We start from the raw sequence: 26,747 nt of genomic DNA on the forward strand, positions 1-26,747 counted from the left end.
TGCAATAGAAAACCCAATAAGCAGGGTAAATAGCCTATTATTGATAATCCATGTACTAATCAAATTGATATTCCTTATAAAACACACCAGATATTTCATATCCATATAACAACAACCAGGATTTCATAATCGAATTACATCAGATAGCTTCGGCACTCAGTTACACCATGACACAACAGCACCAAGTTTCACATGCAACATCAAAAACCTTTGGAAAGTAGCATCATGCACGGTAAATAGACAGATGAATCTCATCTGGGAAACTGCAAAAGCAGAAGGCAAATATTGAGCCTTCAGTGATGTTGAATGTCCTTGCAACTTTAGGGCAATGGCTATGGATAATTTCCCGCCCAACCTTCGTCCTCTTCAGCAAGACTTCAATATTGTACCGTGGGTGTTGAATGAATACCTTCCTCGCCTCTTGACCATGCAGGTGGTTTGAGAGGTAATCATCGGTGAACTGCTTTGAAAAGTACTGAAAACAAATATATGGATAAATCGCTGTTATAAATTTTGAAATGGCGCAAGGGGGTAAAAACAAGGTAAAAGAGTTAGTACCATCATATAGTTGACCGATGTCTTCTTCATTGTGCAAACAAAGATCTTGCTGTTATTCGTGCAAGTTTCTTCATCCTAACAGTCTTTCTGAGTTTCTTGACTTGAGTGATATTCATGGACATCTCATTTTCCCATATGCAAAATGGGTCTAACAGTGGGTCTAAGCCTCTGACAGCAGGACCTACATGTGCAAGACCAAATTGTAAGAAAGCTAAATATTAGAATGATTCCTGCAACTGCACAATAATGTGCTATTAGCCAAAGGACCATGCTTGAACAAACCTCGATGGTAAACCGCAGTGTCTCCCATTGTTTCCCTGCAACACACATAAAGAAGATTTGGATCAGGTTAGCTGAGAGTTGCTATACTATCAGTAGAATATGTATTGAGTACATCCAAATTCGATTTATTTCACATGCATAGCAATACAAAATTATACCCACAGCAAATGAAAATCAAATTGTAGAACTGAACCAAACAGTTAAATGGACAGCAGACCAAATGAACCAAAATTGTTAACTGAGCACGACATTGCAGAATAGAAACATGTACTAGAAGATAAGATAGTTAACAAAGCAAAGAATGCTTGAAAACAGTAGTACGAAATGTAGCAATTGTTGGACCAAAGTGTTAACTGAACATTACATTTCAGAGGACCAAACTGTTTCTCGACGATGACGCCGGTCCTCTTCAACAAGGCAGTGGTCTCCTCCTGCTGCTCCGCACTTCCGACGATCTTCGCCCTCAGCAGGTCGCGCTCAGCCAGGAGCTTCGCATTGCTCTCATTTAGTTGCCGGACGACGCTGGTAGCCTGTTCAAAAAAGGCTTTCATGTCGTCCTGCAACCTCGCCCAGCCGGAGATCTGATCCATCTGGCTATGGACGATCGCATGCATGCATCTGTAAGAGTCCTCGCCTGCCCGCAAGACATTTTCCCAGGCCGCCGCGGTGCGGGAGGACATCTCTGCTGCATTCGCGTCGCGGTGGGACATCTCTTCTGCTTTCGCGGCGCGGCGGGACCTCTGTGCTGCTACGGCCACGCGGCGGGACATGTCTGCTGCTTTCGCGGCGAGGCGGGACATCTCTCGTGCTTCCGCTTCCATGCTCGCATCTCCCTGGTGGCAATCTTTCGACCCAGAACTCACACTGGCCATGGCAGACGCAAGGAAACGATGATGAATGACTTGTTTGTTTTTGTGGATGAGGAGTTGAGGAGGAATGTGCAGTCATCTTGGAGTAGTAGTATTTATAAACAAGTACTAATACGCTCCTAAGTGTGAAACCGTTTAGATTTTGATCGGTATGAACATGTTTACAATTAAATATAGCATGGCAGTAATTTAGAATGTGACGGGACGCAGGCTCAAAATCTATTGACGGTTATAAGTGCGGCACTATTCCCGGAAGGTGTAACGTGGGCACGCCTTCTCGGCCACGTACGTGGCGTTTGCACCATAGGGTGCACCGCAATAGGCAATGTCAGCACACGTCTTGTTCCAACAACCGTGCGCGCTCGTTATTACCATCGCGCACGCTTCTTTTAATTAGAATGTGTGTGCCTGTCTAGTGCACACACGTTGATCTATCTAATTGTTTCTGTTTTTTGTGGCTAATCGCAAAAAGTTCATCCGTGTGAAGTGTATGCCATCAATCGCAGACACTTCGATCTGGCTGGCCCGTTTCTGTTCTGTTGCCTAATTGCAAACAGTTAATCCTTCTGAAGCGTATGCCCTCAATCGCACACACCTTTATCTAGCTGCCCGTTTCTATTGTTCCTCCTCATCACAAACAGTTCATCTGAGTGAACCGTATGCTGTATATCACACACACCTTCATCTAGCTGCCCGTTTCTTTTGTTCCGCCTCATCGCAAATAGTTCATTGAACTGAATCGTATGCCCTGCATCAGACACGCAATTAAAATCAAAACCGTGTTTGATGCATCCGGCATCACAAATGTTTTGCACCTTTTTTAACGGTTCTTTTAAACCACCATTTGCGATTATTGCATCGCACACAGTTTCGTCGAAGGGTCTCTGATCGTAGTGTCGCGTTAGCAGCAACCTGTAGTAGTGAAAGTTCATCGAATCCCAACAAACATACCGCAAAAAGAGTTACATCAAATAGATCTCCAAGAGACCATTGTATTGAGAATCAAGAGAGAGAGAGAGAGAGAGAGAGAGAGAGAGAGAGAAAGAGAGCGAGAGGAAGCCATCTAACTACTAACTACGGACCCGTAGGTCTACAATGAACTACTCACGCATCATCGGAGACGCACCAATGATGATGATGAACCCCTCCGTGATGGTGTCTAGTGGTTGTGGAACTTGCGGCGGCTGGAATAAACTTTCGTCGACTCCACTAGGGTTTCTGGAATATTGGGGTATTTATAGAGCAAAGAGGCGGTGCGAAAGGCCACCGAGGTGGGCACAACCAACCAAGGCGCGCCAGGGCCCCCAGGCGTGCCTAGGTGGGTTGTGTTGGGGAACGTAGTATTTCAAAAAAATTCCTACGATCACGCACGATCTATCTAGGAGAAGCATAGCAACAAGCGGAGAGAGTGTGTCTACGTACCCTCGTAGACCGAAAGCGGAAGCATTTAGTAACGCGGTTGATGTAGTCGAACGTCTTCGCAATCCAACCGATCCAAGTACCGAACGTACGGCACCTCCGCGATCAGCACACGTTCAACTCATTGATGTCCCCCGAACTCTTGATCCAGTTGAGGCCGAGGGAGAGTTTCATCAGCACGACGGCGTGGTGACGGTGATGTTGAAGTTACCGGCGCAGGGCTTCACCTAAGCACTACGACGATATGACCGAGGTGTGTCACTGTGGAGGGGGCACCGCACACGGCTAAAAGATCAACTTGTGTGTTCTAGGGTGTCCCCCCACGTATATAAAGGAGGGAGGAGGGGAGGGCCGGCCGGCTCCTAGGGTGCGCCCAAGAGGGGAGTCCTACTAGGACTCCTAGTCCTAGTAGGATTCCACCAAAAGGGAGAGAGGGGGAAGGAAGGAAAGGGAGACGGAGAGGGAAAGGGGGGCCGCGCCCCCTCCCCTAGTCCTATTCGGACTCCCCATGGGGGGCACCTCCTCGTAGCCTTCCCTCTCTCTCCCCTAAGGCCCATGTTGGCCCATTACTTCCCCCGGGGGTTCCGATAACCCCCCGACACTCCGATAGTCATCCGGTACCCCTCGGAACTCATCCGGTGTCCGAATAATATCGTCCAATATATCATTCTTTATGTCTCGACCATTTCGAGACTCCTTGTCATGTCCGTGATCTCATCCGGGACTCCAAACAATCTTCGGTCATCAAAACACATAACTCATAATACAAACTGTCATCGAACGTTAAGCGTGCGGACCCTACGGGTTCGAGAACTATGTAGACATGACCGAGACACATCTCCGGTCAATAACCAATAGCGGAACCTAGATGCTCATATTGGCTCCTACATATTCTACGAAGATCTTTATCGGTCAAACCGCATAACAACATACGTTGTTCCCTTTGTCATCGGTATGTTACTTCCCCGAGATTCGATCATCGGTATCATCATACCTAGTTCAATCTCGTTACCGGCAAGTCTCTTTACTCGTTCCGTAATGCATCATCCTGCAACTAACTCATTAGTCACATTGCTTGCAAGGCTTATAGTGATGTGCATTACCGAGAGGGCCCACAGATACCTCTCCGATACACGGAGTGACAAATCCTAATCTCGATCTATGCCAAACCAACAAACACCTTCGGAGACATCTCTAGAGCATCTTTATATTCTCCCAGTTGCGTTGTGACGTTTGATAGCACACAAGGTGTTCCTCCGATATTCGGGAGATGCATAATCTCATAGTCAGAGGAACATGTATAAGTCTTGATGAAAGCAATAGCAATAAAACTCAACGATCATTATGCTAAGCTAACGGATGGGTCTTGTCCATCACATCATTCTCTAATGATGTGATCCCGTTCATCAAATGACAACACATGTCTATGGTCAGGAAACATAACCATCTTTGATTAACGAGCTAGTGAAGTAGAGGCATACTAGGGACACTCTGTTTGTCTATGTATTCACACATGTACTAAGTTTCCGGTTAATACAATTCTAGCATGAATAATAAACATTTATCATGATATAAGGAAATATAAATAACAACTTTATTATTGCCTCTAGGGAATATTTCCTTCAGTCTCCCACTTGCACTAGAGTTAATAATCTAGTTCACATCGCCATGTGATTTAACACCAATAGTTCACATCACCATGTGATTAATACCCATAGTTCACATCGCCATGTGACCAACACCCAAAGGGTTCACTAGAGTCAGTAATCTAGTTCACATCGCCATGTGATTAGCACCCAAAGAGTACTAAGGTGATCATGTTTTGCTTGTGAGAGAGGTTTAGTCAACGGGTCTGCCATAGGAGGGGGAATCGATCATGAAGGGATTCTACATCAACACCATAGCCTCTCCGATGATGTGTGAGTAGTTTACCATAGACCTTCGGGTCCATAGTTATTAGCTAGATGGCTTCTTCTCTCTCTTTGGATCTCAATACAAAGTTCTCCTCGATCTTCTTGGAGATCTATTCGATGTAATTCTTTTTGCGGTGTGTTTGTCGAGATCCGATGAATTGTGGGTTTATGATCAAGATTATCTATGAACAATATTTGGTTCTTCTCTGGATTCTTATATGTATGATTTGATATCTTTGCAAGTCTCTTCGAATTATCAGTTTGGTTTGGCCTACTAGATTGATCTTTCTTGCAATGGGAGAAGTGCTTAGCTTTGGGTTCAATCTTGCGGTGCCCTTTCCCAGTGACAGCTGGGGCAGCAGGCACGTATTGTATTGTTGCCATCGAGGATAAAAAGATGGGGTTTATATCATATTGCTTGAGTTTATCCCTCTACATCATGTCATCTTGCCTAATGTGTTACTCTGTTCTTATGAACTTAATACTCTAGATGCATGCTGGATAGCGGTCGATGTGTGGAGTAATAGTAGTAGATGTAGAATCATTTCGGTCTACTTGACACGAACGTGATGCCTATATACATGATCATGCCTAGATATTCTCATAACTATGCGTTTTTCTATCAATTGCTCGACAGTAATTTGTTCACCCACCGTAGATTATGCTATCTTGAGAGAAGCCACTAGTGAAACCTATGGCCCCCGGGTCTATCTTCCATCATATAAGTTTCCGATTTATTTTACTTTGCAATCTTTACTTTCCAATCTATATCATAAAAATACCAAAAATATTTATCTTATTATCTCTATCAGATCTCACTTTTGCATGTGGCCGTGAAGGGATTGACAACCCCTTTATCGCGTTGGTTGCAAGGTTCTTATTTGTTTGTGTAGGTACGAGGCGATTTGCGTGTATACTCCTACTGGATTGATACCTTGGTTCTCAAAAACTGAGGGAAATACTTACACTACTTTGCTGCATCACCCTTTCCTCTTCAAGGGAAAACCAATGCATGCTCAAGAGGTAGCAAGAAGGATTTCTGGCGCCGTTGCCGGGGAGATCTACGCTCAAGTCAAGACATACCAAGTACCCATCACAAACTCTTATCCCTCGCATTACATTATTTTCCATTTGCCTCTCGTTTTCCTCTCCCCCACTTCACCTTTGCCTTTTCTTCGCCCTCCTTCCGTTCGATCTTGTGTTACCATGTGCCTTCTTTTTGCTTGCATCTTCGCTTGCTAAAAGTTTATGGATCCTCATCCCCTTGCTAATCTTTTTAAGAGATCCAATTATGATGAACCAATTTCTTGTGATTTGAGTGCACTAGATTATCTTTATGAGGTTTTTCTTGAAATTCATGAATCTGAAAATTGTGATGAAGAAATTTATGAAGAGATTCACGATAGCTCCTTGAATACAAAGCATGATTGCAATGATTTTACTATAAATTCTCTTGATGTCAATGGTGCTAATAATATGCAAAACCCTAAGCTTGGGGATGCTAGTTTTGCTATGTCTACTACTTGTTGCAATGATCATGATTGGGGTGACTCTTCTTATGATCTTGAAAATTTATTTAAGCCCCATGATGATTATGAGATTGATAATAGTGTTCGCAATATTATTGAAAGTGGGTTTGGAAGAGTGACAACTTTAGATCCCACAAATTTGGAGAATGTTCAATCTTATGAATTTTTTGATAAAAGTGGGTTTGGAGAGGTCATGGCTTTAGTTAATGTTAATCCCACTATTTTGGAAGAGTGTCAACTTTGCATGCATGTGGATCGTGTTGAAAATATTTTATGTGATAGCTATTTTGTTGAATTTGCTTATGATCCCAAGTGTAATTATTATGAGAGAGGAAATATGATTGTAGAAATTTTCATGTTACTAAATTACCTCTCGTTATGTTGAGATTGCTATTGTTTGTTTCCGCTTCCTTGCATATGCTAGTTTTTGCTTGCTATGATAATTTGTTTGCCTATAAGATGCCTATTCATATGAAGTATGTTAGACTTAGATGTGTTTTTCACATGCTTCATGATGCTCTCTTTACATTTCAATTGCTATCTTTCATGTGAGCATCATTGAAATTATCAATGCCTAGCTAGGGGCGTTAAACGATAGCGCTTGTTGGGAGGCAACCCAATTTTATTTTTGTTTCTGTTTAGTAATAAATAATTCATCTAGCTTGTTTTTATATGTGGTTTTATGTTTTAAATTAGTGTTTGTGCCAAGTAGAACCTTTGGGAAGTATTGGGTGAAGTCTTTTTGATCTTGCTGTAAAAAACAGAAACTTTAGCGCTCACGAGATTGGCTGCCATTTTTTACTGGAGAGTGCTTTTAGGTTGATTATTTTTGCAGATGATTAATAGGAAAATTCCTCACGTACACCAATTTATTTCAGAATTTTTGGAGTTACAGAAGTATACGTTTGATAGAGATTGCTACATACTGTTCTGTTTTTGACAGATTCTGTTTTTTCGTGTGTTGTTTGCTTATTTTTAATGAATCTATGGCTAGTATCGGGGGGTATGAACCATAGAGAAGTTGTAATACAGTAGGTTTAACACCAATATAAATAAATAATGAGTTCATTACAGTACCTTAAGGTGCTGGTTTGTTTTCTTATACTAACGGAGCTCATGAGATTTTCTGTTGAGTTTTGTGTTGTGAAGTTTTCAAGTTTTTGGGTAAAGATTTGATGGATTATGGAATAAGGAGTGGCAAGAGCCTAAGCTTGGGTATGCCCAAGTCACCCCAAGATAAAATTCAAGGACAACCAAAAGCCTAAGCTTGGGGATGCCCCGGAAGGCATCCCCTCTTTCGTCTTCGTCTATCGGTAACTTTACTTGAGGCTATATTTTTATTCACCACATGATATGTGTTTTGCTTGGAGCGTCTTGTATGATTTGAGTCTTTTCTTTTTAATTTACCACATTCATCCTTGCTGTACACACCTTTTGAGAGACACACACATGAATCGGAATTTATTAGAATACTCTATGTGCTTCACTTATATCTTTTGAGCTAGATAATTTTGCTCTAGTACTTCACTTATATTTTTTAGAGCACGGTGGTGGTTTTATTTTATAGAAATTATTGATCTCTCATGATTCACTTATATTATTTTGAGAGTCTTTTAGAACAACATGGTAATTTGCTTTGTGAAAGAACATGCGGTGCCCCCATGTTTGGTTTTGGTAATTGATGACAATCTCTATGGACTAATGGTTGCCTTGAGTTATATTTGAAGGATTTGTCCATGGGCATTCCTTGAAGTTCATGTGTTGGTTTCAAGGAGTTTATGAGGTGACCAAGGTGTTATTAAGGAATTATCCAAAGATTGGTCATGTGAGAGTTGAGCTTATTGCAAGCATGTCTTGGAGAAGAAGATTGTGTGATCATTCATGTATATCTTCAAGACATCATCCAAATGAAGAGAGTTGAAAAGATTCAAGGTTGATCAAGACTAAGTCAAGAGTGAATCAACTTGATCAACTCACAAAGCGTAGAAGATGTACCGAGAGGGATCAAGCGATCCCATGGTGTGGTAAGCATTGTCAATTACGCCTTGGGGTACTAACCCATGATCTTCGTGAGAGTTCTTTGTGGGGTTAGGTTGCGGTGTGCAAGTTCAAGTGAAGCATCATGAAGAGATCAAATGCTTGAAGCTTGCCGTCCATTGTGGTGACAATGGACTTGTGAAGATGTTGCGGTGTGCAAGTTCAAGTGAAGAATCATGAAGAGATCAAATGCTTGAAGCTTGCCGTCCATTGTGGTGACAATGGACTTGTGAAGATGTGCGGAAGAGTGGCTCACCCATAGTGGAGTATGGGGGAGCAATCAACTAGTCTTCATCGAGCCAACGCAACCAAGAAAGGTGGTCCAACTTGAGGGAGTCAAGATCGTCATCATCTAGCTCAAGTGGACCATGTGCAAGGCAAAGGTTTGCCCTTGATAGGTTTTCTATTTTGCCGGTCTCATGATGGTAGTTGGGAGACCGGGTTATAGGATCGATTGCCGTACTATCAAGGGGGCTCTCGATGAGTAGCTTGATCGTATCATTCGTAGAGAGCTCAAACCATTGCATCCTTGCATCATCTTTCTTGGTTCTTGTTTGGTTTTTCTCTTTGTGAGTTTTGGAGCTTATGGTCATCTTGATGACAAGCTCGAGTTCATCGAAAGCGGAGTTCACTCGCATCTTCTATGATGTTTTCGATGTTGGAAGGTTATGCCGGTTCTTCTCGGTTGGAGGTTTCACTCCTCTATTTTGTTGGCATACCTTCACTGCTGTTTTGATGCTACTCGTCGTCTTGTATCCAACAAGCTTGAGTTTGCTCAATTCGGAGCTCATATGAAGAAGTTTTGGCAGTTCTGTTTTTCTCCCTGCGGTAGTACCGCGGTGGCAGCGGTAGTACCGCTTGTAGCGTCAAGCGGTAGTACCGCTCCAGTACCGCTCTACTACCGCCTCGATTTTGGGTCTGCTCTTTTCGTGTCGGGTTCAGCGGTAGTCGCACGGCAGTAAGGCACGGTAGTTTCGCCTATAAGCGGTAGTACCGCTCCGGTTGAGGGGTAGTACCGCTGGGGTGAGCGGTAGTACCGCTTATAAGCGGTACTACCGCCCCAAGGTTCATGTTTTGTTGATCCGTTTCCCTGCTTCTTCCGCCCGAGCGGTAGTACCGCTCGTGTGCGGGCTGAGCACATAACGGTTGGATTTTCCCCCTCCTATAAAAGGGGGTCTTCTTCCCCAATGGACCTTATCTTTTGAGCTCGTGTTCTTCCCCCATTGTTGACCTTCTTCGAGCTTGCTAACTCTCAATCCCTCCATGAATTCTTGCTAGTTTTTGAGGGAAAAGAGAGAGGAGATCTAGATCCACATTTCCATCAATCACTTTCTCCTCTATGTGAGGGGAACCCCTTGGATCTAGATCTTGGAGTTCTTGGTGTTCTCCTTCTTGTTCTTCCTCTCATTCTCCTCCCTAGCATTAGTTGCTTCAGTGGGATTTGAGAGAGAAGGACTTGGGCACTCTGGGTGCCCTTGCCATTGCATTTGGTGCATCGGTTTGAGTTCTCCACGGTGATACGTGGAAGTTACAAGTTGAGAAGCTTATTACTCTTGGGTGCTTGGTACCCTTGAGCTTGTTCCTCTTGGGTGCTTGGGCGCCCTAGACGGTTGGTGGTGTTCGGAGCTCAATCATTGTGGTGTAAAGCTCCGGGCAAGCGTCGGGGTCTCCAATTAGGTTGTGGAGATCGCCCCGAGCAATTTGACGGGTTCCGGTGACCGCCCCCAAGGGTTGCCAAAGTGTACGGGTTCGGTGACCGCCCCCAAGGGTTGCCATTTGTACGGGTTCGGTGACCGCCCTCAAGGGTCCCTTAGTGGAATCACGGCATCTTGCATTGTGCGAGGGCGTGAGGAGATTACGGTGGCCCTAGTGGCTTCTTGGGGAGCATTGTGCCTCCACACCGCTCCAAACGGAGATTAGCATCCGCAAGGGTGTGAACTTCGGGATACATCATCGTCTCCGCGTGCCTCGGTTATCTCTTACCCGAGCCCTTTACTTATGCACTTTACTTTGTGATAGCCTTATTGTTTCTTGTCATATATCTTGCTATCACCTAGTTGTTTATCTTGCTTAGCATAATTTGTTGGTGCACATAGGTGAGCCTAGTTGTTGTAGGTTTTGTGCTTGACAAATTAACTGCTAGGTTTATTCCGCATTTGTTCAAGCCTAAACCGTAATTATTTTAAATCGCCTATTCACCCCCCCTCTAGGCGACATCCACGATCTTTCACTTTGGCTATAAAATTAGTCCTAATATGATAGGCATTCAAGATGGGTATGATAAAAACTTTCATATAGGGTGCATTAAATACTATGATAAATTTGATACTTGATAATGGTTTTGAGATATAAAGGTGGTAATGTTAGAGTCATGCTAGTTGGATAATTGTGAAATTGATAAATACTCGTGTTAAAGTTGGCAAGTCCCGTAGCCTGCACATATGGTAAACGTTGTGTGACAAATTTGAAGCATGGGGTGTTCTTTGAGTGCTTTCCTTATGAGTGGCGGTCGGGGACGAGCGATGGTCTTTTCCTACCAATCTATCACTCTAGGGGCATGCGTAGTAGTACTTTGCTTCGAGGGCTAATAAACTTTTGCAATAAGTATATGAGTTCTTTATGACTAATGTGAGTCCATGGATCATACACACTCTTACCTTTCCGCAATTTGCTAGCCTCTACGGTACCGTGCATTGCCCTTTCTCACCTTGAGAGTTGTTGCAAACTTCGCCGGTGCATCCAAACCCCGTGATATGATACGCTCTATCACACATAAGCCTCCTTATATCTTCCTCAAAATAGGCACCATACCTACCTATTATGGCATTTCCATAGCCATTCCGAGATATATTGCCATGCAACTTTCCACCGTTCCGTTTATTATGACATGCTCCATCATTGTCATATTGCTTTGCATGATCGTGTAGTTGACATCGTATTTGTGGCAAAGCCACTTTCATAATTCTTTCATACATGTCGCTCTTGATTCATCGCATATCCCGGTGCACCGCCGGAGGCATTCACATAGAGTCATATTTTTGTTCTAGTATCGAGTTGTAACATTGAGTTATGAGTAAATAAAAGTGTGATGATCATCATTATTAGAGCATTGTCCCATGTGAGGAAAGTATGAAAATAAAAAAGAGGCCAAAGAAGCCCAAACAAAAAAATTGAGAGAAAAAGAGAGAAGGGACAATGTTACTATCCTTTTTCCACACTTGTGCTTCAAAATAGCACCATGATCTTCATGATAGAGAGTTTCTTATTTTGTTACTTTCATATACTAGTGGGAATCTTTCATTATAGAACTTGGCTTGTATATTCCAATGATGGGCTTCCTCAAATGCCCGAGGTCGTCATGAGCAAGCAAGTTGGATGCACACCCACTTAGTTTTCAGTTTGAGCTTTCATACACTTATAGCTCTAGTGCATCCGTTGCATGGCAATCCCTACTCCTCGCATTTACATCAATTGATGGGCATCTCCATAGCCCGTTGATTAGCCGCGTCAATGTGAGACTTTCTCCCTTTTTTGTCTTCTCTCATAACCCCCATCATCATATGCTATTCCACCTATAGTGCTATATCCCTGGCTTGCGATCATGTATTGCGTAAGGGTTGAAAAGGCTGAAGCGCGTTAAAAAGTATGAACCAATTGCTCGGCTTGTCATCGGGGTTATGCATAATGGGAGCATTTTGTGTGACGAAAATGAAGCATGGCCAAACTATATGATTTTGTAGGGATGAGCTTTCTTTGGCTATGTTATTTTGATAAGACATAATTGCTTGGCTAGTATGCTTGAAGTATTACTATTTTTATGTCAATATTGAACTTTTATCTTGAATCTTTTGGATCTGAACATTCATGCCACAATAAAGAGAATTACATTGAAAATTATGTTAGGTAGCATTCCACATCAAAAATTATGTTTTTATCATTTACCTACTCGAGGACGAGCAGGAATTAAGCTTGGGGATGCTTGATACGTCTCCAACGTATCTATAATTTTTGATTGTTCCATGCTATTATATTATCTGTTTTGGATGTTTAATGGGATTTTTTATGCACTTCTATATTATTTTTGGGACTAACCTACTAACCAAAGACCCAGTGCAAATTACTATTTTTTTTTGCGTATTTCAGTGTTTCGTAGAAAAGGAATATCAAACATAATCCAAACGGAATGAAACCTTCGGGAGAGTTATTTTTGGAACAAACTTGATCCAGGAGACTTGGAGTGGACGTCAAGGAAGCAACGAGGCGGCCACGAGGCAGGGAGGCGCGCCCAGGGGGGTAGGTGCGCCCCCACCCTCTTGGGCCCCTCGTGGCTCCACCGACCTCCTTCCTTCGCCTATATATACTCATATACCCTGAAAACATCTGAGAGCACCACGAAACCCTATTTCCACCACCGCAACCTTATGTACCCTTGAGATCCCATCTTGGGGTCTTTTCCGGTGCTCTGCCGGAGGGGGAATCGATCACGGAGGGCTTCTACATCAACACCCGATGATGTGTGAGTAGCTTACCACAGACCTTCGGGTCCATAGTTATTAGCTAGATGGCTTCTTCTCTCTCTTTGGATCTCAATACAAAGTTCTCCTCGATCTTCTTGGAGATCTATTCGATGTAATTCTTTTTGCGGTGTGTTCGTCGAGATCCGATGAATTGTGGGTTTATGATCAAGATTATCTATGAACAATATTTGGTTCTTCTCTGAATTCTTATATGTATGATTTGATATCTTTGCAAGTCTCTTCGAATTATCAGTTTGGTTTGGCCTACTAGATTGATCTTTCTTGCAATGGGAGAAGTGCTTAGCTTTGGGTTTAATCTTGCGGTGTCCTTTCCTAGTGACAGCAGGGGCAGCAAGGCACGTATTGTATTGTTGCCATCGAGGATAAAAAGATGGGGTTTATATCATATTGCTTGAGTTTATCCCTCTACATCATGTCATCTTGCCTAATGCGTTACTCTGTTCTTATGAACTTAATACTCTAGATGCATGCTGGATAGTGGTCGATGTGTGGAGTAATAGTAGTAGATGCAGAATCATTTCGGTCTACTTGACACAGACGTTATGCCTATATACATGATCATGCCTAGATATTATCATAACTACGCGCTTTTCTATCAATTGCTCGACACTAATTTGTTCACCCACCGTAGATTATGCTATCTTGAGAGAAGCCACTAGTGAAACCTATGGCCCCCGGGTCTATCTTCCATCATATAAGTTTTCGATTTATTTTACTTTGCAATCTTTACTTTCCAATCTATATCATAAAAATTCCCAAAATATTTATCTTATTATCTCTATCAGATCTCACTTTTGCAAGTGGCCGTGAAGGGATTGTCAACCCCTTTATCGCGATGGTTGCAAGGTTCTTATTTGTTTGTGTAGGTACGAGGCGATTTGCGTGTATCCTCCTACTGGATTGATACCTTGGTTCTCAAAAACTGAGGGAAATATTTACGCTACTTTGCTGCATCACCCTTTCCTCTTCAAGGCAAAACCAACGCGTGCTCAAGAGGTAGCACTACTCTAGCTAATTGCTCCCACTTTCAATATGTATCTAGATTAAGACTTAGAGTCATCCGGATCAGTGTCAAAGCTTGCATCGACGTAACCCTTTACGATGAACTTTTTGTCACCTCCATTACTGAGAAACATATCCTTATTCCACTAAGGATAATTTTGACCGCTGTCCAGTGATCCACTCCTGGATCACTATTGTACCCTCTTGCCAAACTCATGGTGAGGTACACAATAGGTCTGGTACACAGCATATCATACTTTATAGAACCTACGACTGAGGCATAGGGAATGACTTTTCACTCTCTCTATTTTCTGCCATGGTCGGGTTTTGAGTCTTTACTCAACTTTACACCTTGCAACACAGGCAAGAACTCCTTCTTTGACTGTTCCATTTTGAACTACTTCAAAATCCTGTCAAGGTATGTGCTTTGTGAAAGTCCAATTAAGCGTCATGATCTATCTCTATAGATCTTGATGCCCAATATGTAAGCAGCTTCACCGAGGTCTTTCATTGAAAAATTCTTATTCAAGTATCCTCTTATGCTATTCAGAAATTCAGTATCATTTCCAATCAACAATATGTCATCCACATATAATATTAGAAATGCTATAGAGCTCCCACTCACTTTCTTGTAAATACAGGCTTCTCCAAAAGTCTGTATAAAACCATATGCTTTGATCACACTATCAAAGCGTATATTCCAACTCCGAGAGGCTTGCACCAGTCCATAAATGGATCTCTGGAGCTTGCACACTTTGTTACCACCTTTTGGATCGACAAAACCTTCTGGTTGCATCATATACAACTCTTCTTTAAGGTATCCATTAAGGAATGCAGTTTTGACATCCATTTGATCATAAAATGCGGCAATTGCTAACATGATTCAGACAGACTTAAGCATCGCTACGGTGAGAAGGTTTCATCGTAGTCAACTCCTTGAACTTGTCGAAAACCTTTCGCAACAAGTCAAGTTTTGTAGACAGTAACATTACCGTCAGCGTCAGTCTTCTTCTTGAAGATCCATTTATTCTCTATTGCTTGCCTATCATCGGGCAAGTTAACCAAAGTCCATGCTTTGTTTTCATACATGGATCCCATCTCAGATTTCACGGCTTCAAGTCATTTCACGGAATCTAGGCTCATCATCGCTTCCTCATAGTTCGTAGGTTCGTCATGGTCAAGTAACATGACTTTCAGAACAGGATTACCGTACCACTCTGGTGCGGATCTTACTCTGGTTGACCTACGAGGTTTGGTCGTAACTTGATCTGAAGTTTCATGATCATTATCATTAGCTTCCAAACTAATTGGTGTAGGAATCACTCGAACTGATTTCTGTGATGAACTACTTTCCAATAAGGGAGTAGGTACAATTACCTCATCAAGTTCTACTTTCCTCCCACTCACTTCTTTCGAGAGAAACTACTTCTCTAGAAAGGATCCATTCTTAGCAACGAATATCTTGCCTTCGGATCTATGATAGAAGGTGTACCCAATAGTCTCCTTTGGGTATCCTATGAAGACGCATTTCTCCGATTTGGGTTCGAGCTTATCAGGTTGAGGCTTTTTCACATAAGCATCGCAACCCCAAACTTTAAGAAACGACAACTTCAGTTTCTTGCCAAACCACAATTCATATGGTGTCGTCTCAACGGATTTAGATGGTGCCCTATTTAACGTGAATGCAGCTGTCTCTAAAGCATAACCCCAAAACGATAGCGGTAAATCAGTAAGAGACATAATAGATCGCACCATATCTAATAAAGTGCGGTCACGACGTTCGGACACACCATTACGCTGTGGTGTTCCAGGTGGCGTGAGTTGCGAAACTATTCCGCACTGTTTCAAAGGAAGACCAAACTCATAACTCAAATATTCTCCTCCACGATTAGATCGTAGAAACTTTATTTCCTTGTTACGATGATTTTCCACTTCACTCTGAAATTCTTTGAACTTTTCAAATGTTTCGGACTTATGTTTCATCAAGTAGATATACCCATATCTGCTCAAATCATCTATGAAGGTTAGAAAATAAAGATACCCACCGCGAGCCTCAACACTCATCGGACTGCATACATCAGTATGTATTATTTCCAACAAGTCTATTGCTCGCTCCATTGTTCCGTAGAACGGAGTCTTAGTCATCTTGCCCATGAGGCATGGTTCGCAAGCAGCAAGTGATTCATAATCAAGTGATTCCGAAAGCCCATCAGCATGGAGTTTCTTCATGCGCTTTACACCAATATGACCTAAACGGCAGTGCCACAAATAAGTTGCACTGTCATTATTAAACTTATATCTTTTGGCTTCAATACTATGAATATGTGTATCACTACTATCGAGATTCATAAAAATAGACCACTCATCAAGGGTGCATGACCATAAAAGATATTACTCATATAAATAGAACATCCATTATTCTCTGATTTAAATGAATAGCCGACCCACATCAAACAAGATCCAGATATAATGTTCATGCTTAACGCTGGCACCAAATAACAATTATTCAGGTCTAAAACTAATCCCGAAGGTAGATGTAGAGGTAGCGTGCCGACGGCGATCACATCGACTTTGGAACCATTTCCCACGCGCATCGTCACCTCGTCCTTAGCCAATCTTCGCTTAATTCGTAGCCCCTGTTTCGAGTTGCAAATATGAGCAACAGAACCAATATCAAATACCGAGGCGCTACTACGAGCATTAGTAAGGTACACATCAATAACATGTATATCAAATATACCTTTCACTTTACCATCCTTCTTATCCGCCAAATACTTGGGGGAGTTCCGCTTCCAGTGACCAGTGCCTTTGCAGTAGAAGCACTCAGTCTCAGGCTTAGGTCCACACTTGGGCTTCTTCACTTGAGCAGCAACTTGCTTGCCGTTCTTCTTGAAGCTCCCCTTCTTCCCTTTGCCCTTTTTCTTGAAACTATTGGTCTTGTTAACCATCAACACTTGATGCTCCTTCTTGATTTCTACCTCCACAGCCTTTAGCACCGTGAAGAGCTCGGGAATTGTCTTATCCATCCCTTGCATATTATAGTTCACCACGAAGCTTTTGTAGCTTGGTGGTAGTGATTGAAGAACTCTGTCAATGACACTATCAACAACAAGATTAACTCCCAGTTGAGTCAAGTGGTTGTGGTATCCAGACATTCTGAGTATATGTTCACTGACAGAACTATTCTCCTTCATTTTGCAGTTGTAGAACTTATTGGAAACTTCATATCTCTCAATCCGGGCATTTGCTTGAAATATTAACTTCAACTCCTGGAACATCTCATATGCTCCATGATGTTCAAAACGTCGTTGATGTCCCGGTTCTAAGACGTAAAGCATGGCACACTGAACTATCGAGTAGTCATTAGCTTTGCTCTGCCAGGCGTTCACAACGTCTGGTGTTGCTCCTGCAGCGGGTCTTGCACCTAGCGGTGCTTCCAGGACGTAATTCTTCTGTGCAGCAATGAGGATAATCCTCAAGTTACGGACCCAGTCCGTGTAGTTGCTACCATCATCTTTCAACTTAGCTTTCTCTAGGAACGCATTAAAATTCAAAGGAACAGTAGCACGGGCCATTTATCTACAACAACATAGACAAGCAAAATACTATCAGGTACTAAGTTCATGATAAATTTAAGTTCAATTAATCAAATTACTTAAGAACTCCCACTTAGATAGACATCCCTCTAATCATCTAAGTGATCACGTCATCCATTTCAACTAAACCATGTCCGATCATCACGTGAGATGGAGTAGTTTTCAATGGTGAACATCACTATGTTGATCATATCTACTATATGATTCATGCTCGACCTTTCGGTCTCAGTGTTCCGAGGCCATATCTACATATGCTAGGCTCGTCAAGTTTAACCCGAGTATTCTGCGTGTGCAAAACTGGCTTGCACCCATTGTATGTGACCGTAGAGCTTATGATCACACCCAATCATCACGTGGTGTCTCGGCACGATGAACTGTAGCAACGGTGCATACTCAGGGAGAACACTTATACCTTGAAATTTAGTGAGAGATCATCTTATAATGCTACCGCCGTACTAAGCAAAATAAGATGCATAAAGGATAACCATCACATGCAATCAAATAAGTGATATGATATGGCAATCATCATCTTGTGCCTTTGATCTCCATCTCCAAAGCACCGTCATGATCACCATCGTCACCGGCTTGACACCTTGATCTCCATCGAAGCATCGTTGTCGTCTCGCCAACTATTGCTTATATGACTATCGCTACCGCTTAGTGATAAAGTAAAGCAATTACATGGCGATTGCATTTCATACAATAAAGCGACAACCATATGGCTCCTGCCAGTTGCCGATAACTGTTACAAAACATGATCATCTCATACAACAATTTATATATCATCACGTCTTCACCATATCACATCACAGCAAGCCCTGCAAAAACAAGTTAGACATCCTCTACTTTGTTGTTGCAAGTTTTACGTGGCTGCTACGGGCTTCTAGCAAGAACCGTTCTTACCTACGCATCAAAACCAAGTGTGTTGTTTTAACCTTCAACAAGGACGGGGCGTAGTCAAACTCGATTCAACTAAAGTTGGAGAAACAGACACCTGCTAGGCACCTGTGTGCGAAGCACGTCGGTAGAACCAGTCTCATGAACGCGGTCAAGTAATGTCGGTCCGGGCCGCTTCATCCAACAATACTGCCGAATCAAAGTAAGACGTTGCTGGTAAGCAGTATGACTATTATCGCCCACAACTATTTGTATTCTACTCGTGCATATAACATCTACACATAGACCTGGCTCGGATGCCACTGTTGCGGAATGTAGTATTTCAAAAAAATTCCTACGATCAAGCAAGATCTATCTAGGAGAAGCATAGCAACGAGCGGAGAGAGCGTGTATACTACCCTCATAGACCGAAAGCGGAAGCGTTTAGTAACGCGGTTGACGTAGTCGAACGTCTTCGCGATCCAACCGATCCAAGTACCAAACGTACGGCACCTTCGCGATCAGCACACGTTCAGCTCGGTGACGTCCCTCGAACTCTTGATCCAGTTGAGGCCGAGGGAGAGTTTTGTCAGCACGACGGCGTGGTGATAGTGATGATGAAGTTACCGGCGCAGGGCTTCGCCTAAGCACTACAAAGATATGACCGAGATGTGTCACTATGGAGGGGTGATACGTCTCCGTCGTATCTATAATTTTTTATTGTTCCATGCCAATATTATACAACTTTCATATACTTTTGGCAACTTTTTATACTATTTTTGGGACTAACATATTGATCCAGTGCCCAGTGCCAGTTCCTGTTTGTTGCATGTTTTTGTTTTGCAGAATATCCATATCAAACGGAGTCCAAACGGGATAAAAACGGACGGAGATTATTTTTGGATTATTCGGAGAACATGGGAAGGAAAATCCACGCGAGACGGTACCCGAGGGAGGCACGAGGCAGGGGGACGCGCCCCTGACCCTCGTGGGCCCCCCGTAAGGCGGTTGATGCCCTTCTTCGGCCGCAAGAAATCTAATTTTTAGGAAAAAATCACGGCGAAGATTTCAGTCCAATTGGAGTTACGGATCTCCATATATATACGAAACGGTGAAAGGGCAGCAGGTAGAACGCAGAAATAGAGAGAGACAGATCCAATCTCAGAGGGGCTCTCGCCCCTCCCATGCCATGGAGACCAAGGACCAGAGGGGAAACCCTTCTCCCATCTAGGGAGGAGGTCAAGGAAGAAGAAGAAGAAGGGGCCCCTCTCCCCCTCTCTTCCGGTGGCGCCGGAACACCGCCGGGGCCATCATCATCACCGCAATCTTCACCAACAACTTCACCGCCATCATCACCAACTCTTCCCCCCTCTATGCAGCGGTGTAACCTCTCTCTTACCCGCTGTAATCTCTACTTAAACATGGTGCTCAATGCTATATATTATTTCCCAATGATGTATAGCTATCCTATGATGTTTGAGTAGATCCGTTTTGTCCTATGGGTTATTTGATGATCAAGATTGGTTTGAGTTGCATGTTTTATTATTGGTGCTGTCCTATGGTGCTCTCCGTGTCGCGCAAGCATGAGGGATCCCCGCTGTAGGGTGTTGCAATACGTTCATGATTCGCTTATAGTGGGTTGCGTGAGTGACTGAAACACAAACCCGAGTAAGGGGGTTGTTGCGTATGGGATAAAGAGGACTTGATGCTTTAATGCTATGGTTGGGTTTTACCTTAATGATCTTTAGTAGTTGCGGATGCTTGCTAGAGTTCCAATCATAAGTGCATATGATCCAAGTAGAGAAAGTATGTTAGCTTATGCCTCTCCCTCAAATAAAATTGCAATAATGATTACCGGTCTAGTTATCGATTGCCTAGGGACAAATAACTTTCTCATAACAAAAAGCTCTCTACTAAAACTAATTTAGTTGTGTCTTTATCTAAACAGCCCCTACTTTTTATTTACGTGCTCTTTATTATCTTGCAAACCTATCCAAAAACACCTACAAAGTACTTCTAGTTTCATACTTGTTCTAGGTAAAGCGAACGTCAAGCGTGCGTAGAGTTGTATCGGTGGTCGATAGAACTTGAGGGAATATTTGTTCTGCCTTTAGCTCCTCGTTGGGTTCGGCACTCTTACTTATCGAAAACTGTTGCGATCCCCTATACTTGTGGGTTATCAAGACCTTTTTTCTGGCGCCGTTGCCAGGGAGTCATAGCGTGGGGTGAATATTCTCGTGTGTGCTTATTTGCTTTATCACTAAGTAGTTTTTATTTGCTGTTCTTAGTTGTTTTCTATCTGTAGTTATGAATATGGAACACGAAATACCAAAAAAATTAGGTGTAATTTCTACTCATGGAGATGGGGAACCTCCTAAAACCCTCGATGATCATTATATGAAAAATATTATGTACCACTTTGATAATCCTGAGAAAACCTCATTCAATTATGTAATGGGAGACACGTTGGACCAACGTGAATACTTTAGGGATTATCGCTTGACTCAAAAAGGGAAACTATTATGGGATCAGATTTATATGTTGAAGTGGTATGCTCGGCAAGTATGCTTGAGATATGATTATACTTGTTGCTCTAGGATGAAGGCTCCACACCTTCCCTTTTCATGCAAATTTAATGATAATAAAACCTTAGCTTCTTATGCTAATGGTATATATGATTACTATTATGTGGAACAAATAGAAGAATTCGTTGCTTTTATGGGTGCTTATGAAATTGAATCTATGTTCAAAGAGTTTGAAAATCTTTATGATGCTGTTTATAGACCTGAAAATTTGGCTATCCTTAAATATTGCTATGCCAATTATGAATTTAATTCTGATATTGATGCATTTATTGAGAAAGTCTCCGCTGTCCAAGAAGAGACTAATATTTTGCAGGAATCTAGGGAAGAAGAAATTGATGAAACTGTGAGCTCATTGGATGAAAAAGATGATGAGGAGAGCGAAGAACAAAAGGAGGAAGAGCGGATTAGCAACCCGTGCCCACCTTCTAATGAGAGTAACTCTTCAACTCCTACATTGTTAATTTCCCTTCGTGCTTACCGAAGGATGATTGCTATGATGATTGTTATGATCCCGTTGATTCTCTTGAAATATCCCCTTTTGATGATGCTTGCTATGCTTGTGGCCAAGATGCCAATATGAATTATGCTTATGGAGATCAACTTGCTATAGTTCCTTATGTTAAACATGAAATTTTTGCTATTGCACCCACACATGATAGTCCTATTATCTTTTTGAATTCTCCCAACTACATTATATTGGAGAAGTTTGCACTTATTAAGGATTATATTGATGGGTTGCGTTTTACTATTACACATGATGATTTTGATAGATATAATATGCATGTGCTTGCTGCTCCTACTTGCAATTATTATGAGAGAGGAACTATATCTCCACCTCTCTATGTTTCCAACACGATAAAATTGCAAGAAACTGCTTATACTATGCATTGGCCTTTACTAGGTGTGCATGAACTGTTCTTTTATGACATGCCGATGCATAGGAAGAGAGTTAGACTTCGACATTGCTTGATATATGTTACCGTGTGCTCACTACTGAATGCTAAATCATTGTTAATTAAAATTGGCTTTGATATACCTTGGGATCCGGGTGAATCCATTACTTGAGCACTATATGCCTAGCTTAATGGCTTTAAAGAAAGCGCTGCCAGGGAGACAGCCCGAAAGTTTTAGAGAGTCATTTATTTCTGTTGAGTGCTTTCATATAGTTTAAAAACAAAAAATAAATAAAGAGGGGAACCCAAAACTTTTCAAAAAGAAGAGTGAAAGTGAGATAGACGAGCATTGTGAAAGTGGGGGACATCCTTGAACTTTGTTCATGCCCATGGAAACTTTGTGAATCTTAATTACAGAAACTTTTCAACAAAAATAATTATCCCCTTGTACAATTCCATTGTATTATAAAAATAATGTGCCAAGGTTTGCCTTTAGGATGTTTACAATGCTTGTTGGTTTGTACGGTGCAGGACAGAAACTTTGGCTGTAGTGCACGATTTTTAATTTTTTACTGGAACGTCAAATGGTTCTGATTCTTTTTGCACTGTCTTTCTATAGAAATTTTTATTTTTCCTAATTTTTGCAGAATTTTTCAAGTATCAGAAGTATGGTGAATGTTCATATTATTACAGACTGTTCTGTTTTAGACATATTCTGTTTTTGATGCATAGTTTGCTTGTTTTGATGAAACTATCGATTTATATCAGTGGATTAAGCCATGAAAAAGTTATACTACAGTAGACATAACGCAAAAACAAAATATGAATTGGTTTTCAACAGTACTTAGAGTAGTGATTTTCTTTATTATACTAACGGATCTTACCGAGTTTTCTGTTGAAGTTTTGTGTGGATGAAGTGTTCGATGATCGAGAAGGTCTCGATATGAGGAGAAGGAAGAGAGGCAAGAGCTCAAGCTTGGGGATGCCCAAGGCACCCCAAGTAAATATTCAAGGAGACTCAAGCGTCTAAGCTTGGGTATGCCCCGGAAGGCATCCCCTCTTTCTTCAACAAGTATCGGTATGTTTTCGGATTCGTTTCGTTCATGCGATATGTGCAAATCTTGGAGCGTCTTTTGCATTTAGTTTTCACTTTTCTTTTATGCACCATGCTGGTATGAGATAGTCCTTGGTTGATTTATAGAATGCTCTTTGCACTTCACTTATATCTTTTGAGTATGCCTTTATAGAATGCTTCATGTGCTTCACTTATATCATTTGAAGTTTGGATTGCCTGTTTCTCTTCACATAGAAAACCGCCATTTGTAGAATGCTCTTTTGCTTCACTTATATTTGTTAGAGCGTGGGCATATCTTTTGTAGAAAGAATTAAACTCTCTTGCTTCACTTATATCTATTTAGAGAGATGACAGGAACTGGTCATTCACATGGTTAGTCATAAAATCCTACATACAACTTGTAGATCACTGAATATGATATGTTTGATTCCTTGCAATAGTTTTGCGATATAAAGATGGTGATATTAGAGTCATGCTAGTGGGTAGTTGTGGATTAGTAGAAATACTTGTGTTGAGGTTGGTGATTCCCGTAGCATGCACGTATGGTGAACCGTTATGTAATGAAGTCGGAGCATGAGGTATTTATTGATTGTCTTTCTTATGAGTGGCGGTCGGGGACGAGCGATGGTCTTTTCCTACCAATCTATGCCCCTAGGAGCATGCGTGTAGTACTTTGTTATGATAACTAATAGATTTTTGCAATAAGTATATGAGTTCTTTATGACTAATGTTGAGTCCATGGATTATACGCACTCTCACCCTTCCATCATTGCTAGCCTCTTCGGTACCCTGCATTGCCCTTTCTCACCTCGAGAGTTGGTGCAAACTTCGCCGGTGCATCCAAACCCCGTGATACGATACGCTCTATCACACATAAACCTCCTAATATCTTCCTCAAAACAGCCACCATACCTACCTATCATGGCATTTCCATAGCCATTCCGAGATATATTGCCATGCAACTTCCATCATCATCATATACATGACTTGAGCATTTATTGTTATATTGTTTTGCATGATCGTAAGATAGCTAGCATGATGTTTTCATGATGTCATTGCTACGCTAGATCATTGCACATCCCGGTACACCGCCGGAGGCATTCATATAGAGTCATATCTTTGTTCTAGTATCGAGTTGTAATATTGAGTTGTAAGTAAATAAAAGTGTGATGATCATCATTATTAGAGCATTCCCCAGTGAGGAAAGGATGATGGAGACTATGATTTCCCCACAAGTCGGGATGAGACTCCGGACGAAAAAAAAGAAAGAAAAAATGAGAGAAAAAGAGAGAAGGGGCAATGTTACTATCCTTTTACCACACTTGTGCTTCAGAGTAGCACCATGTTCTTATAGAGAGTCTCTTGAGTTATCACTTTCATATACTAGTGGGAATTTTCATTATAGAACTTGGCTTGTATATTCCAACGGTGGGCTTCCTCAAATGCCCTAGGTCTTCATGAGAAAGCAAGTTGGATGCACACCCACTTAGTTTCAGTTTGAGCTTTCATATACTTATAGTTGTAGTGCATCCGTTGCATGGCAATCCCTACTCCTCACATTGACATCAATTGATGGGCATCTCCATAGCCCGTTGATTAGCAGCGTCGATATGAGACTTCTCCTTTTTTGTCTTCTCTACACAACCTCCACCATCGTATTCTATTCCACCTATAGTGCTATGTCCATGGCTCACGCTCATGTATTGCGTGAGGGTTGAAAAGGCTGAAGCGCGTTAAAAAGTATGAACCAATTGCTCGGCTTGTCATCGGGGTTGTGCATGACTTGAATATTTTGTGTGGTGAAAATGGAGCATAGCCAGACTAAATGATTTTGTAGGGATAACTTTCTTTGGCCTTGTTATTTTGAAAAGACATGATTGCTTTATTGGTAGGCTTAAAGTATTATTGTTTTTATGTCAAATGATAGACTATTGCTTTGAATCACTCGTGTCTTAATATTCATGCCATGATTAGATTACATGATCAAGATTATGCTAGGTAGCATTCCACATCAAAAGTTATCTTTTTTATCATTTACCTACTCGAGGACGAGCAGGAATTATGCTTGGGGATGCTGATACATCTCCATCGTATCTATAATTTTTGATTGTTCCATGCCAATATTATACGACTTTCATATACTTTTTGGCAACTTTTTATACTATTTTTGGGACTAACATATTGATCCAGTGCCCAGTGCCAGTTCCTGTTTGTTGCATGTTTTTGTTTTGCAGAATATCCATATCAAACGGAGTCGAAATGGGATAAAAACAGATGGAGATTATTTTTGGAATATTCAGAGAATATGGGAAGGAAAATCCACGCGAGACGGCGCCCGATGGAGGCACGAGGCAGGGGGGCGCGCCCCACCCCCCTGGGCACGCCCCTGACCCTCGTGGGCCCCCCGTAAGGCGGTTGATGCCCTTCTTCGGCCGCAAGAAAGCTAATTTTTAGGGAAAAATCACGGCGAAGATTTCAGTCCAATCGGAGTTACGGATCTCCATATATATACAAAACGGTGAAAGGGCAGCAGGTAGAACGCAGAAATAGAGAGAGACAGATCCAATCTCGGAGGGGCTCTCGCCCCTCCCATGCCATGGAGACCAAGGACCAGAGGGGAAACCCTTCTCCCATCTAGGGAGGAGGTCTAAGAAGAAGAAGAAGGGGGCCCTCTCCCCCTCTCTTCCAGTGGCGCCGGAACACCGCCGGGGCCATCATCATCACCGCAATCTTCACCAACAACTTCACCGCCATCATCACCAACTCTTCCCCCCTCTATGCAGCGGTGTAACCTCTCTCTTACCCGCTGTAATCTCTACTTAAACATGGTGCTCAACGCTATATATTATTTCCCAATGATGTATGGCTATCCTATGATGTTTGAGTAGATCCGTTTTGTCCTATGGGTTATTTGATGATCAAGATTGGTTTGAGTTGCATGTTTTATTATAGGTGCTGTCCTATGGTGCTCTCCGTGTCGCGCAAGCGTGAGGAATCCCCGCTGTAGGGTCTTGCAATACGTTCATGATTCGCTTATAGTGGGTTGCGTGAGTGACTGAAACACAAACCCAAGTAAGGGGGTTGTTGCGTATGGGATAAAGAGGACTTGATGCTTTAATGCTATGGTTGGGTTTTACCTTAATGATCTTTAGTAGTTGCGGATGCTTGCTAGTGTTCCAATCATAAGTGCATATGATCCAAGTAGAGAAAGTATGTTAGCTTATGCCTCTCCCTCAAATAAAATTGCAATAATGATTACCGGTCTAGTTATCGATTGCCTAGGGACAAATAACTTTCTCGTAACAAAAAGCTCTCTACTAAAACTAATTTAGTTGTGTCTTTATCTAAACAACCCCTACTTTTTATTTACGTGCTCTTTATTATCTTGCAAACCATCCAAAAACACCTACAAAGTACTTCTAGTTTCATACTTGTTCTAGGTAAAGCGAACGTCAAGCGTGCGTAGAGTTGTATCGGTGGTCGATAGAACTTGAGGGAATATTTGTTCTGCCTTTAGCTTCTCGTTGGGTTCGACACTCTTACTTATCGAAAACTGTTGCAATCCCCTATACTTG

The sequence above is a fragment of the Triticum aestivum genome, chromosome 3D (assembly GCF_018294505.1).
Source record: "Triticum aestivum cultivar Chinese Spring chromosome 3D, IWGSC CS RefSeq v2.1, whole genome shotgun sequence".
Lineage (NCBI taxonomy): Eukaryota > Viridiplantae > Streptophyta > Magnoliopsida > Poales > Poaceae > Triticum > Triticum aestivum.